Source organism: Lipotes vexillifer, unplaced genomic scaffold (assembly GCF_000442215.2).
Source record: "Lipotes vexillifer unplaced genomic scaffold, Lipotes_vexillifer_v1.1 scaffold42, whole genome shotgun sequence".
Lineage (NCBI taxonomy): Eukaryota > Metazoa > Chordata > Mammalia > Artiodactyla > Lipotidae > Lipotes > Lipotes vexillifer.
The window spans coordinates 669,321-684,590 of NW_006783436.1; positions in this window are offsets into that span (position 1 = coordinate 669,321).

Here is a 15,270-nt window from a genome sequence, read left to right on the forward strand (position 1 = left end):
ATCCTCATTTTACAGATGAGGAAACTGAAGTTCAGAGAGGTTAATTTGCCTGAGGTCACATGATTAGTAAAGAGCAGAACTGGATTCAAACCCATGTCTTTGAGACTCTGCAGTTCAAAATCTTGCCAAAGCACCATATTTTTAGTGTTCATTTTTTAAAGGCCAAAAATAGTTTCTGGTATTTTCTTTATCTCTTTACATTCCTCCTTGTACAGGGCTGTGTATTGAACATTGTAATGAAATGGGCTTTTTTAAGGTGGCAGGAACACATGGATACCCAATTTCCCTCAGCTGACTTGAGTGTTTTGGTAAGGATAGACAGGGAGGTAAAGGAAAGTAGGATATGTCTCAGCAACTGCAAAGCCAGACCTCATGGAGAACTGGAAAAATCATTCCTTCTTATGCCCATTTCCTCAGAAGGGGAACTTAGAGATTTATGGATCCTTCCTCCCTTTGAGAACAAAGTTGGCTGATGTTCAGATAAAAGGCCCTTCATTAGAAACCAGTTCCTTCATTAACTCAACAAATATTTATTGAGCGCTTACTGTATGTCAAGCAGTCTTCATAGCTCCAGGGAAAAGAAAACAGGTAAAGTTTTCTCCTAATGGGGCTTACGTTCTAACAGTTCCTTATATTAAGTTTTAGGGGTATATGCTGATAAATCTCATGGGACTGGTCTCTTCTTAATGCTTATTCTCCAGGTTTGGAGTCTTCTTCATTTTCAAGATTATACTTGAATTAAGAAGTAGGTATAAGTCAGTATTTTCCAAATTTATTTATAGTGGACAGCAGTTAGTTATTTCTACAGCATTGGTAGTGTTGTTGTTTCAGCCTTGGAATTCCAGGGAAGCTCATACTATCTATGGCTCCAAAGAGGAAAATATGATCTAGGGTAAGCCAATCAGTATATGTTATCCCTTGTGTAATGATTGGCTTGGTAAACAGCCTGTGACCTGAGAGGATCCAATAAAAGCAAATCTCAGAACTTTTGGTGGGGGGGGGCAGGGTGGTAGAGTTTAAGAACACTGATCCTCTCTCATGCTCTGGAGAGTGTGATGTATAAATATGAGGGCTGGATCTGCTGCAGTCATTTTGCAGAGAAGAGGAAGAATATAACATACAGATATAAACAGAATCCAGAAATGGAGCTTGAGGCCTGATCACATTGTACCTTGCCTGCCCCACCTCTAGACTTTATCAGTGAAGTCAACAAATGTCTACTTATTGAGACAGTTTGAATTCAGTTTTGAAGGAAGGAAGGAAGAAAGGAAGAGAAAAACACTTATCTTCTCCCTTTGTTTTTTTCTAGAAGCATTTCACAGGACTAGATTTTCTCAGAGTAAAACATTGGGAAATGCTGATCTTGACAGTTGATGGCTATTAGCCAAAGTCCTAGACAGGATAAAATATGCATCCCTTTGATCAAGATCTCTCCAAGTTTTAAGAAGTATCTTTATACCCACTGTTATGTAGTCTAAGTGCAAAGAGATGTTCTTAAATGCTGATCTTAAAAAATGGCATGTGGTTTAAATTTTTAACATGGTTTTTCAGTGAGTGATTAAAACATCTCTGAGATATTAGTTAAAGAAAAGGGAGAAAAAAAGAGGTCCCTGTGATTATGATCAAAGGAAAGAAAGACTATATCTCGGGGAAAGAAAATATAGAAAAGTTGGAAGAAAACAAAAGGTAGGGATAAAAATCAATTTTCTACAAAGGGAATTTTTTTTTAAATAAATAAGTTTACTCTTGGCTGCGTTGAGTCTTCGTTGCTGCATGCGGGCTTTCTGTAGTTGTGGCGAGCAGGAGATACTCTTGACTGCAGTGCGTGGGCTTCTCATTGCGGTGGCTTCTCTTGTTGCAGAGCACGGGCTCTAGGCGCGCGGGCTTCAGTAGTTGTGGCTCGCATGCTCTAGGGTGCAGGCTCAGCAGTTGTGGCGCATGGGCTTTGTTGCTCCATGGCATGTGGGATCTTCCCAGACCAGAGCTCAAACCCGTGTCCCCTGCATTGGCAGGCAGATTCTTAACCACTGAGCCACCAGGGAAGTCTGCAAAGGGAAGTTTTAATGCTAACCTGGAAGAGAAAGGGTACAGAAAAATTTCTAAGTTTGTATAATCTAATGTCATGTAGGAAAATATAAAGATAATAGTTACTAAATCATAAACTCTCTTAAGATTGAGTGGACAGAAAAATGAAAGGCAGACTCAATACAGTAAAATATAATTCGAACTATATTAATAAAGTTGTTTCTATGTTACTTTAATTATGATCCAGAAACAAAAAGGGAATTAAGGGTTGTAGGACTATTCTTTAATGATATTAATTTAATCTGACTCAATTAAATCAGATTGAACAGCTCTTCTCAGTATAAGCATCAAAATGTTGTTTTTGATCATTTTAGGAATGGGAACAGAAAGTAATATCTGACCCTTTGGCAATGGCATTTATCAAAATGACATTTGATGTGTATGTAATGGTAGGGTCCTGAGCTACCTAAAGTTTTTAAACTCATTTCAGTAACCTGAGAAAACCTTGATTAGTGGGCACTAATTATAGAATCAACATGTTAGAGACATTATATTCATGGGTTGGTTGGTGTCACTCATAGTTGATCTGAGATTATCATCTAAAGTGCTTTTGATTTTGGATTCATTTGCCAAGTTACATCATTTCTAAAGCATCTCAAATCAGGCAGGACAGGGTAGAACCACATGCTGCTGCCCTAGAGTGTAGATGGGTCTGAACGGGCCTTGATTTAGTCATGCTCTAATCATGAATGATCAGCTGTTCTATGATACTAACAAGAATGATCCCCTGCTTGTGTGACATGCCCTTAAACAACAGGTCCTCATGGTTAGAGGTGGGTGGCAGGAGGGCTGCTTTGGGAATGAAGTTACAGGGACCTGACAGACGGAGGGCAGAGTGGGATTCTGGGCCAAAGTGAAATCACTTCTAAGGTGAGCAGGAGACACAACAGCCCAGCAAGGACATTTGGAGGAAGCATCTCCGTGTAGACGAACCTCTCACAGGCTAATGACTATGCTAATCCACAGCAAAATAATTTGTCCATTCCTTAGATGATACATACATTGCCTCCTCAATGCGCCTCTTGTAGGTAATGTGAGCTGTTTGCTTGAATTTCAGGAAACAATAGTCAAGTTGACTGTTCCTTCCAGTTCTGCCACTGAATTTTAAGTTGCCAGGCGACTGTGTAGGTATGAATGGATGACTACTCAAAAACCGCTCCACTGTCCCACAGTATGGCTTTGCTCAGAATGGCAAGGAGGGAGAAAGACTGGAAGAGAAAAATGGTTGCAGTATCTTCTTGTATTTCTATAGGGCTTTATGGGTGCTCAGAACATGATCCAGCGTGGTGAGTTATTTCTGCAGAGGCAGCTAGGAAGGAGTATTATCTTCATTCTCTAGGTAAGGGAATTGAAGGAAGAGAATTTAGAGTAGGTTGATTGCAATGCAGCATGAAAATGTATATCTCCTACTCTTTATTCTAGTATTCTCTCCACCCTGGTTAAAATAACATCATCATCATTAATCATAACAACTAACCCTTAGAGTACTTATCATTCTTTACATGTATTATCTCATTTAATCATCCCAACAACTCTGTGCAATAAGTACTATAATTAGCTCTACTGCACAGATAAGGGTAACAAGTATTGAGTCATCCCAGCTTCCTGTTTCTTAAATATCATCCTGGGATTGCTAAGTGTTTGGAGAGGTAAAGAGCTTTTTTATAACTCCTCAGCAATTCCTCATTAAGTTGCATAAAAATGGTTAGCCTCATTTTCTCATTAAGTTTTAATTTTTTCCTTCTTATCTTCCCTTCCTTGTGGTGGAAACTTACGCACAGAAACAAAAGGAGTCTTAGGTCTTCGTTGTATCTCTGCCTTTTAGGAGCCAGTTGAACTTGAGTAACTCATTTAACTTCAGTTTCCTCTGACATTTATAGAATGGGAATAATATCCCTCTGTTTATTTCATTGGAGTGTTGTGAGGGTCAGATGAGACATTCTAAATGAAAATGTTTATAAAATGATAAGCACTATGGAAACATTGTTATAAATATTGTTTCTACTTATAGGTGGTCTTTTTTTCTTTGCCTCATTTTTTCCCTTATTTTTCTGAAGAAAGTCATTGCATTCTTCTATATGTTCATATCCAAATGTCTTCCTAATGGTGCAATTGACTACAGCACAAAAGATAATAGCAAGATTTCTGAAGAAATTCACTTAGAACTGTTTTGTTCCTCCAGGTTCAAGCTATTCCAACAATGATAAGGTGCGTTTAATATTTGGAACCTCCAGATTACCTCACAGTGCTTTATGTTTTCAAAGGACACATAGGTGTCTTTAAATATATCGAGTACAGAGTTACTAGATGATTTCCCAAAGCCTAAAATTATTCATGCATCTCCCTAAGCGCTTAACATCACTAGGATCAACATAATGTCTTGGGTATTAAAGCCCTAAAGTTCACTTACTTGAGAAAATTTGTTCTTTACAATTTTAGCTCCATATAAAAGTAACTCAGGTTTTAAGAAGAGGTTGAATCATACTAGCCAATGAGAGTAGAAAAGAAAGAAATTTCAAAGTATAAATGTAAAAAGCAGATATTCAGAAAGAAAATAATATGAGAAAATATTGTAAGAAAAAAGTAGGCATGAGTAAAAACACAGCATTGTAAGACCATTGTGTATGCGCTGGGGGTGGGGCTGAGCAACAAGAAAGAGAGAGAGAGAGAGAGGGAGAGAGAGAGAGAACAAAAGCAAGTTTTCTCCTAAGTTCCCATGTGAAGCTGGGTGCTGCCTAAACTCAGTCACGTGAGAAGTCCAGCACGATTAGAACTATTAAATCCAACTCTTCCCTGTACCATGTTCAAAGAAGTGTAGAAACATCTCAGCGTCGGTGAGTAGGAAGGCCATTGGCTCCCAGTGAGAGTTCCAAAAAGGTAGAGAATAGGTTTCACTATACCCACAGTTCAGGAGCAAAAGTTGGTTGTGTCCCTCAACCTTAAAGGTGAAGCCCAGCAATGCAAAAGTGGTATACTAAGTGTCTATATAAGTTAAGTATGACACTACAGCCATGTACAGAGGCGTAAAACAAAACAACTAAAAAATATACCAAACTTTTACACATGGACACACACACACACACACACACACACACACACACATCTTCCCAAAAATTTAAAAATTAATAGTTTAATCAAGCTATTGAATCTGTTTTTCTTTGTCTATCTACAGTTTCTACTAGGGTTAAGAAGGAAGTGTTAGTCTCTTTATCTTCTGACTTGGCTGTAATAATAATGTATTACAACATAACAGATTACCCCAAAACTTAGTTGCTTAAAACAACAGTAGACAATTGTTGTTTCTGACAGTTTCTGTGGATTAGGAATTGGTGGTCTGGCACAGGCCCTCTCATACTGTTGCAGTCAGTATGTTAGCTGGAGTTTCCACCATCTGAAGGCTTGACTAGGATGGCTCACTCACAGGAGTGGTGGGAGGCCTCAGTTCCTCTCTTGTGAGCCTTCCTGTAGAGTTGTTTGAGTGTCTTCATGACATGGCTACTAGCTTCCCCCAGAGCGAGTGATTTAAGAGAGTAAGGTGGGTGCTGTCATGTCTTTTATAACCTAGCCTCAGAAATCACATACTGTCACTTTCACAATCCTGTTGGTCGCACAGGTCAGCTCTATTCAATGTGGGAGGGACTACAGGAGGGTGTGAATACCAGATGATGAGGCTCATTAGGGATCATCCTGGTGGCTGGCTATCATACTAGTCAAATCACATTATTTCTGGTTCTGAGCCCCAAATAATAAAATGGCTATTGACCCAACAAAGCTGATAAGAGGCATATACAGCCTCTGAAAAGAGGAACTTGAAACTACCTTCTTGGAGGAAAAATGATTGAATGGGCATGTTTAGCTCAAAGAAAAAATTTTGGGTGGAGATATCTTCACTTATTTGAAGGACTGCCACATAGAAGAAAGAGTAAACTTGACTTATGTCTCCCCAGAGATTGGAAAGAGAATTAATGGATGAAGATACATAGAATGACTCTTGAATTCCAGGCAATATTAAAGGGCTTGGAATAAAAAAATAACAAAGAATCCAGTCTTTAAGAGCTGTGGAAGAACATAATACAGCATTTTTGCGTGTGCTCAGTATGGTTACAGATATTTAATATAATTATCAAAGATGTTCAATAGAGAAGGAAGCACCACATGATTTAGACTGAAGCATGGTTTTGGAGGTTAGTGTGGACAAGATGACTTCTGGGCTTCATTTTGATCTGATGAGCCTATGATTTTAGGAGTAGTCTCTAGACATTTGTGAATTTAAAAGATGGCAGTGAGGGGCTTCCCTGGTGGCACAGTGGTTGAGAGTCCACCTGCCGATGCAGGGGACACGAGTTCGTGCTTCGGTCCGGGAATATCCCACATGCCGTGGAGCGGCTGGGCCCGTGAGCTGTGGCCACTGAGCCTGCGCGTCCAGAGCCTGTGCTCCGCAACGGGAGAGGCCACAACAGTGAGAGGCCCGCGTACTGCAAAAAAAAAAAAAAAAAAGATGGCAGTGAGGAAAACCCAGTACAAATTATATGTTATATTTACAGCATTGGTTTAAATCAGGTGAGCAGCTGTAGATATTATTCTAGGGTAATCTAGGAAAATCCATATGGATTTTACAGATTTATTATAAAAATATTTGGAGACATTGAACTAAATGTGTATATACAGTGTGAAATGATCAAAGAACAATGAAAGCAATGAGTTCATATCTGTAGTCATCTAATATTTATAAAGCACTAACTGTATACTAGGCACCGTTGTAGGTGTTGGGAAGATGGAAGTGATCTGAATATTTCTCTGCTGGTGTTTAAAATTGGAGAGCATAGTGGTAAGATCATGGGGTGAGGAAACATACTGTTTAGGCTCAAATCCTGGTTCTACCATTTCCTAGTTGTGTGGCCTTGGGCCAAGTTACTTTAATTTCCTTTTGCCTCAGTTTGCATATGTGTAAAATAGGAATGAAAATGGTACCTATGTTATAGGGATGTTTGTGAGGCTAAATGTGTTGATATATGCTTAGAATAGTGTCTGGAATACTATATATACTATATATAGTATATAAGCATTTGTTTCTTTTCCTAAATAAAATAGTGTCTGCCCTCAGGAAGCTCCCACTCTAGTTTAGATCACCTTCTTTCTCTCTTCCTCAGTCACCACAGTTGTTCAGATGACTGTGGAAGCAGAAAAGGATAACTGGTGCTCCCCAAAGGCCTTTCACGCACTTGTATTGCACACGACCTTTCCTTAATCCTAGGGCACTGGAGCAGCAGTGCTATTTTTCACTAGTAATACTCTGAGCACCACAAACTCTAAGATTGGGACACATAGTGTCAATTTTATGTTAAAAAAAGATTTTTAAAATTATCAGTGTGGGGGGGGCTTCCCTGATGGCACAGTGGTTAAGAATCCGCCTGCTAATGCAGGGGACACGGGTTCGAGCCCCGGTCCAGGAAGATCCCACATGCCGCGGAACAACTAAGCCCGTGTGCCACAACTACTGAGCCTGTGCTCTAGAGCCCATGTGCCACAACTACTGAAGCCTGCGTGCCTAGAGCCTGTGCTCCGCAGCAAGAGAAGCCACCGCAATGAGAAGCCTGAGCACCACAGTGAAGGGTAGCCCCCGCTCAATTCAACTAGGGAAAGCCCGCGCACAACAACAAAGACCCAACGCAGCCAAAAATAAATAAATAAAATACATAAATTTAAAAAAAATGCTAATGATCAGTGTGGGTTGAGAAGATTAACTTCTCTTTGGGGATTATACCTATGAGTAAAGACCAAGTAAGACATTTTACTTGTTTTCCCAGAGGACCAAGAAATTTGAATTTCTCCAGACAATTTAAAATGCTCCTGATGCAATTTAAACTTATTCCTCTCACCTAGGAAGATGGTACTCATGGCTGGCACCAAACATTTCTGCTCCTAAGGCCATGTTCCCTAATACCACATCTACCGTATCCAAATATTAATAAATTAGGCTCTAGAATATACAAAATCATACATTAGTATTATTGTGCCTATCACTCTTCTTAGATAGTAACAGACTTAGAGTAATAAGAAGAAAAATAGCTGGGGCTTCCCTGGTGGCGCAGTGGTTAAGCATCCGCCTGCTAATGCAGGGGACATGGGTTCCAGCCCTGGTCCGGGATGATCCCACATGCCGCGGAGCAACTAAGCCCTTGCACCACAACTACTGAGCCCGTGTGACACAACTACTGAAGCCTGTGTGCCTGGAGCCTGTGCTCCGCAAGCCACCGCAATGAGAAGCCCACTGCAACTAGAAAAAGCCCGCGCACAGCCACGGAAGACACAACGCAGCCAATAAATAAATAAATAAATAAATAAAATCTATTTAAAAAAAAAAGAAAAATAGCTAACGTCTTCTGTGAGATTACCAGGTTCCAGGCACTGTATTCTAGATCCCAACCCATTTGCCTTTTTTGAAAATCATATGCTAGAAGTGATTCCTCCCTCAACTAATTTCTTAGGTCAGCCATTCCTGTATTACAAGTTTGGTGTAAATTTGGATATGGCAGTTAAGCAAGGTGTAGGCCTGGGACTTTGATTTTTCACCAGAGATCTTTATCTCCTCAGCCCAGAATTCCATGAGAAAAATTTTCCATGTTGCTTCCTTGGCCCATGGGCAGAGTTTTTCTGGTTTCTGTCTTGCTGCCCTTCCTGGTTAGATGCCATGGTCCTGCCTTGAACCTGCCCAGGGCCAGGTCTCCTATCACAGCTCCTGCCTTTAGCTGCTGGGACCTACTTCTGGTCCAGTAATTCCCCCGACCCTTCCCCTCCCAGCCCCGTGATGTAGTCTATGAGTCTATCACTCAAGCTTTAAGCTTCATCTTTGCTTCTGGCACTAAAAAGCTTTATCTGTCTCTCTTTTAAATTCAGTATTTACTATATTACTAATTTGTAAAACTTAGGCTTTATTTTTTAAGAGCCGTTTTAGATTTTAGGGAAAATTGAGAAGATAATACAGAATGTTCCCTACACTACTGCATGCAAGTTTTCTCTGTTAACATGTTACAGTATGTTTGCTAAAATTAATGAACCAACATCGATACATTATTATTAACGAAAGTCCATAGTTTATTCAGATTTTCTTAGTTTTTACCTAAGTTCCGTTTTCTGTTCCAGAATCCCATCCAGGATGCCACATTACTTTTAGTTGTTATGTCTTCTTAGGCTCCTCTTGGCTGTGACAGTTTCTCAGAGTTTCCTTGTTCTTGATGACCTAGGCAGTCTTCAGGAGTACTGTGAAGGTATTTTGTAGGATGCATCACTACTGGAATTTGTCTAATGTTTTTCTTATGATTAGAATGGGCTTATCGGTTTTGGGGAGGAAGATCAGAAAGGTTAAGTGCCATTGTCATCATATCATAACAAAGGTACATACTGTCAACATAATTTATGGTCAACATGATGTTGACTTTGATTAGCTGGCTGCAGCAGTGTTTGTCAGGTGTCACCACTGTAAAGTTAGTCTTCCCCCCTTTGCTTTGGAAGGAAGTCTCTATGTATGGTCCACACTTAAGGAGTGGGGAGTTATGCTCCCCTTTATTACTGTTTTTTTTTAATGGTTATATTTAATCAAGGGGTTCTGTGTTGGCTCTATCAAATTGCTGGTTATAGAAATTGAGTCCTTCCTCAGGATTTGCTGTTCTCCTTAATACAGTGGACACTGGTTTCTTACATTATCTCTGCAGCATCTCACATGAACAGCTACTACCTCCTTCTTTTACTTTTTTCTCTCCCTTTACTTGTAACACCACACTCTCTGAGTTTGCCTCTTACCACTTTGACTAGTTTCTCTCAATTTCCTTTGTCAGTCCTTCCTCCTGTCTCCATCTCTACTCACTGTAATTCCTTCACCCTACATCGTCTTATCTTCTCACTCTCTCCAGGGGACCTCACCTCTTGGCTTTTGAGCCATCTAGGGCACTTCTATGGCTACCTTTACCATCTATGAGTTGATGGGTCCCAAATGTTTTTATTTCCTGCCAAGACTTATCTTTTGAGCCTCTCCCTCTCCTCATTCTCTCTTCTCCCTGTCTTATCTATCTCTTCATTCATCTACCCACGTATCTATCCATCTGTCTGTCTAATATCCCTGTCTATCTAATTATGTTCTACTGGGCATCTCCACTGGGTGTCCACTAAATCCATTATTCTCTCCTACAAACCAGGGAAATTTTTAGGAGTAGCTGAACTCAGGGGACTCAGGACATGGTCATCAGGAAAAGTCATGTCTGCTTCATCCCTTGGTTCTGCTTCCCCCAGTGTTGGCATCATTCTTAGACTGTTTCTACTACTGTAAGAGCAACATGGTTCCTAGTAGATTCATAGAAAAAGAGATCCCCCTCTTCCCAATAGTTATGTTAAAAGTTCTGGTATTGAATCTCATTGGTTCTATCTGAATCATGTATCTGTTCAAATCAATCTCTCTGCCCCAAGGTATCCCATGCTCTCTGACTTGCCACCCTAGGTCATATGCACACTCTTGGAATTGGGGATGTGCCCAGCTTAACCCAACCATCTGTACTGAGTAGGGGAGATATGGTTTACCACAAACTGTCCAGGGAGGGGAGAATGAGTGCTGTTTCCAGAAGAAATAGGGTATACATGCAGGGTAAGTTGGACTACTGGTCTCCCATTTGCAGATTTTAAAATGCACATCTGATAATGTCATGGCTTGGCTTCACATCCTCAGTGTATCTTCCTTAATTTTAGGATGAACTTCTGGCTCTTTATCAAGGCCTTCAGGTTTCTCCCAACCTCTTTTATCCCATTGCATTTTGGCTCTGCCTTCCTTGCTATGGTTCAACCACACTTTGGTTTTTACCTGATTTTGGTCGTGTGCTTTTCTGCCTCAGAGTCTTTAAGTATTGCTATAGACTGAATGTTTGTGTTCTCCTCAAATTCCTATGTTGAAATCTTACCCCCCCAATGTGATGATATCAGGAGGTGGGGCCTTTGGTAGACGATTAGGTCATGAGGGCGGATAAATAAATCTCTGTTGTTCATAAGCCACCTAGTCTGTGGTATTCTGTGACAGCAGCCCAAACTAAGATAAACATGCCATTTTCACTGCCTTAGAACTTTCTCCTCTTTTCTATTTCTCCACCCTCATACTTTTGCTTAGCTCATTATCTTAAATGTCATTTCACCAGAGGAGAATTCCTGATTTCTCAGGATAAGTTAGGTCCATTAGCTCTCATGGTCCCCTGCACTTCTCCACAGGATTGATCACAGTTCTGATAGTTAATTATTTTTATAGTTGTCTGTCACCCTTCCCCATGGACTTTATGGTTCATGAAGGCAGGGACTGTGTTTCATTCGCTACCTTATTGCTAAACCCTAGTTCCTGGTGCAGAGTATGGCACATGGGAGTAATTCAGTGCATATTTGTTTAATGAATGAATGAGTGAACAAATGAGGGTTTACATGCTGTCTTAGCTTGGGCTGCTGTAACAAAATACCATAGACTGGGTGGCTTAAACAACAGAAATTTATTTCTCACAAGTTCTGGAGACACTGGAAGTCTGCAGAAAGATCAAAGTGCTCGCCAGTTTGGTTCCTGGTGAGAACCAGCTTCCTGGCTTGCAGGTGGAAGTCTTCCTTCTGTGTCCTCACACGAAGGCAAGGGTGGTGGGGAGAGTAAGCTCTCTGGTGACTTCTTATAAGGACACTAATCCTGTCCTGAGGACCCCAGCCTCATGATCTCATCTAAACCTAATTACCTCCCAAAGGCCCTATCTCCAAATACCGTCCCCTTGGGGGTTAGGGCTTCTGTATATAAATTTTGGGGAGACATGATTCAGCTCATAGCACATGCATTATCTCATTTGACCCTTGATAACCCCATGACATAGGTCCCATTTCAGGATGAAGAAAAGGAAGCTTAGAAAGTTGAAACTACCCAAGGCCACTCAGCTAGGTAGTGACAGAACTTGAAAGTTTTCAAATCTAGGGATATTTGCCTTAAAAGCAACTGTAGATTTGCTGCCTCATGAGGCCTCTGAGGCATCTTCCTGTTTGGTTTTGAGCCTTTTGGTGTGAGGGTACATGTGAAAGTGTGTGAAGCAGGACTGTAAAGGGGAGCTCAAATGGAGGGGAGTCCATACTGCAGAGCGCAGGAGAGCACCTGAAAGCTGAGGGAAAAGATACTGAGAAGGGAGATTTGTCCCCAGGAAGAGACTGGAAAACGAGTGTGACAGGAAGCTGGACCCTGGAGGGCTGGAAATGGAGTTTGGGATTATGATGTCAACCATCATCAGTGAAATGTTTGACTCATCTTCCCTTTACCCTCTTGGCCTTGTTCCCAGGTCCTACACCCTTTTGCTGGCTGTGACAGGTTTTTCAGAACAGGAAAAAGAAGCGTAAAATAGGAGGAGCAAAAATAAGGTAGCCCCCGCCTTACACTGAGGCAGTGGGAGTTACAAAGTTCTCTCTGTTGAATAGATCTTAGGATAAGAACATTTCTCCCACACAGAACCAGTGTTAAGATAAGGGTGAGATTCTCACAGTCCTCAAAAGCCTAATTAACTCATGATGTTCTGGAAATAGCACCAGTAACAATATATCTCAATTCAGAAAGCATTTATTGAGCTCCTTCTCTGAAGCAGGAGCTATGGAAAGTGCTGGAGATTTAAAGGGCCATGGGTGAGTTCCCCTGCCCTTGGGGAAGTTGTCAGCTGTGTGATGATTTAGAAACTTTGGGGCACCAGCCCCTTATCTTTTTTTTTTTTTTTTTTTCTTGCGTTATGCGGGCCTCTCACTGTGGTGGCCGCTCCCATTTGCGGAGCACAGGCTCCGGATGCGCAGGCTCAGTGGCCATGGCTCACGGGCCCGGCCGCTCCGCGGCATGTGGGATCCTCCCGAAACGGGGCACGAACCCGCGTCTCCTGCATCGGCAGGCGGACCCTCAAGCACTGCGCCACCAGGGAAGCCCCAGCCCCTTATCTTTGCCATTATTTCTACAGAAAGGTGAATTCTCAGTCACGGCACACAGCGTGTGGGCCATGTCTGGAACATACTGATCTTTCTTCCTCTGGTTCCCTTTTCTCACCCTCCCATTTGCAGCCATTCCTTTAACTGAGCGCAGCCACTTGGCCTCCTAGTTCCTTCCAAGAAAGAAATTCAGGAGCTTGGCCTACCCAGTGCACTGAATTGAAGCCCTGAGTTTGACTCTTAGATAGCCATTTGGCTGTAGGGCAGTCACACAGCATCTCTGAAACTCAGGAATCAATTACATCCTAGATTACCTCACAGAGTTCTTGGGGAATATTAAATGATATGTATGTGCTTCATAACAGTAAAGCATTACATAATGCAAAACAATTGTGCTGATCCTCATAGAGTTGATTAGCTGGATGGGGCCTTAGAGATCTCCTATTGCCACCCAATATTTACTGTGTGCCAGGCTTTCTTCTACGCATTTCACATGTAGTAGTCTGTTTAATCTGCAGAGCAGCCCAGTGGGGTAGTACTATTATTATCTTCATCTTACACATGAGGAACAGAGAAGTTAAATGACTTGTCCAGGGTCACATTGTAAGTAGCAGAGCTGAGATTCAAAGACAGGCAGTCAGGCAGGCAGTTAATCACCAAACCAAGCTGCCTCCTGTGTGCTCTGTTACCACCCTCTGATACTCCTCTGGGAGCACTCAACAGGATTATGATTGCTTGCCTTAGTGATAAATAAGCTACTGGAAGGCAGGAACTGTACCTCATTACACACACACACACACACACACACACACACACACACACCCCACAGTGCCTGCCACATGGTTGGAGCTCAGTAAATGTTTGTCGAATGCATAAATGTACTCAGGAGAGATACATAGCAAGTCTGATACTATCTACTATGTTTTTCCTTCATCTTTTCTTGGCTAACTATGCTCATTTTCTTCAGCCATTACCAGTAGGAGGTTCTTTGGCATTTCTCACTCACTGTCCTAATTGCCCTCCCCTGCACTTTCTCAACTTTAACAACGACCCACCTAAACTGGTAGACGTGAACACTGTACTTGGAGAATATTCTCACCAGCACTGGGTATGACTACCCTTTCCTGCCCGCACAGTGTATGTTCCTTGTCCCGGACTCTCTCAGGAGCCTACTCCTGCCCCTGAACTATTTATTTGCCTGGGCAGGTTCTTGACTATGAAGCCAAGTGCCCAATGTGAACCTTAAGCCTTTACTGGTAGTCTAGACTGGTAAGGGGAATCCATTAAACGGTACCTCCCCTCTCCTTCCTTCACTTTTCCTTTCCTGGGAGGAGCTTAAGAATTTAGGGATTTCCTAAGTTCTTAAGGGAAAAAAGAGGTTATGGCTGGTGAGGAAGTTGGGGCAGGAAAATGCTTCTTCTAATCTGGAATCCAGAGAATTTGTCAATTTTGCTTCATGGCATGACTAAAATAAGTTCTTGTAGGAAAAAAAATCAGCATAATTGGCCTCATCTACGGGACTATATTTAAGGGGATAATGGGACAAGATGTTTGATTTTAGATATGTTTTGAAAAATCCTGTATTATAGTGGACAAAAAATATTTGCAGTGTGTCTGTTGGGTTCCTCAAATTGGAAAAGTACAGACTGGTTCTCATCACAGACTAAAAAAACTGACGAAAAGTGAGATTCGATTATTAGATAAACTGGCAACCACATACACAATAAATTCTCTATTCCAACCAGGGTTTTTATTTTTTGTTTCGGTTAGACATTACTCTGGGGAACTAAGTGCCCCACTGGACACTCAGAGATCTGTTCTTTGAGTCGGGGTCAACGCCACCAGCTCACAGAGACATTCCCCTCAGTAGGTCCGCGTCCCCTCTGCTGGGGGGGCGGTGCCGCGCCTGCGGGAGCGCGCGTCCGAGGAGCCGTCGGCGAGTGGAAGTGGAGGAACGAAAGCGACCTGGGGGAGCTAGCGAGGCCTCACGTGCGCGCTCCCGTCATCCAGCCCGCCCGCCTGCCCGCCCTCCCGGGAAGTCTCGCGATGCCGTAGCCCGGTGCTCCCGCTGCAGGAGGCGCAGGCTGTTGCTGTGGTTGCCTGAGTTGCTGCTGCGGCGGCGGCGACGGCGGCGGAGGCGGCGGCGCTGGTGGAGGTGTCGGCTCTTGGGCGGATGTTGACATTGTGTTGTTGTTATTGCTGACGGTAATGGCGGCGGCGACGGCCGGG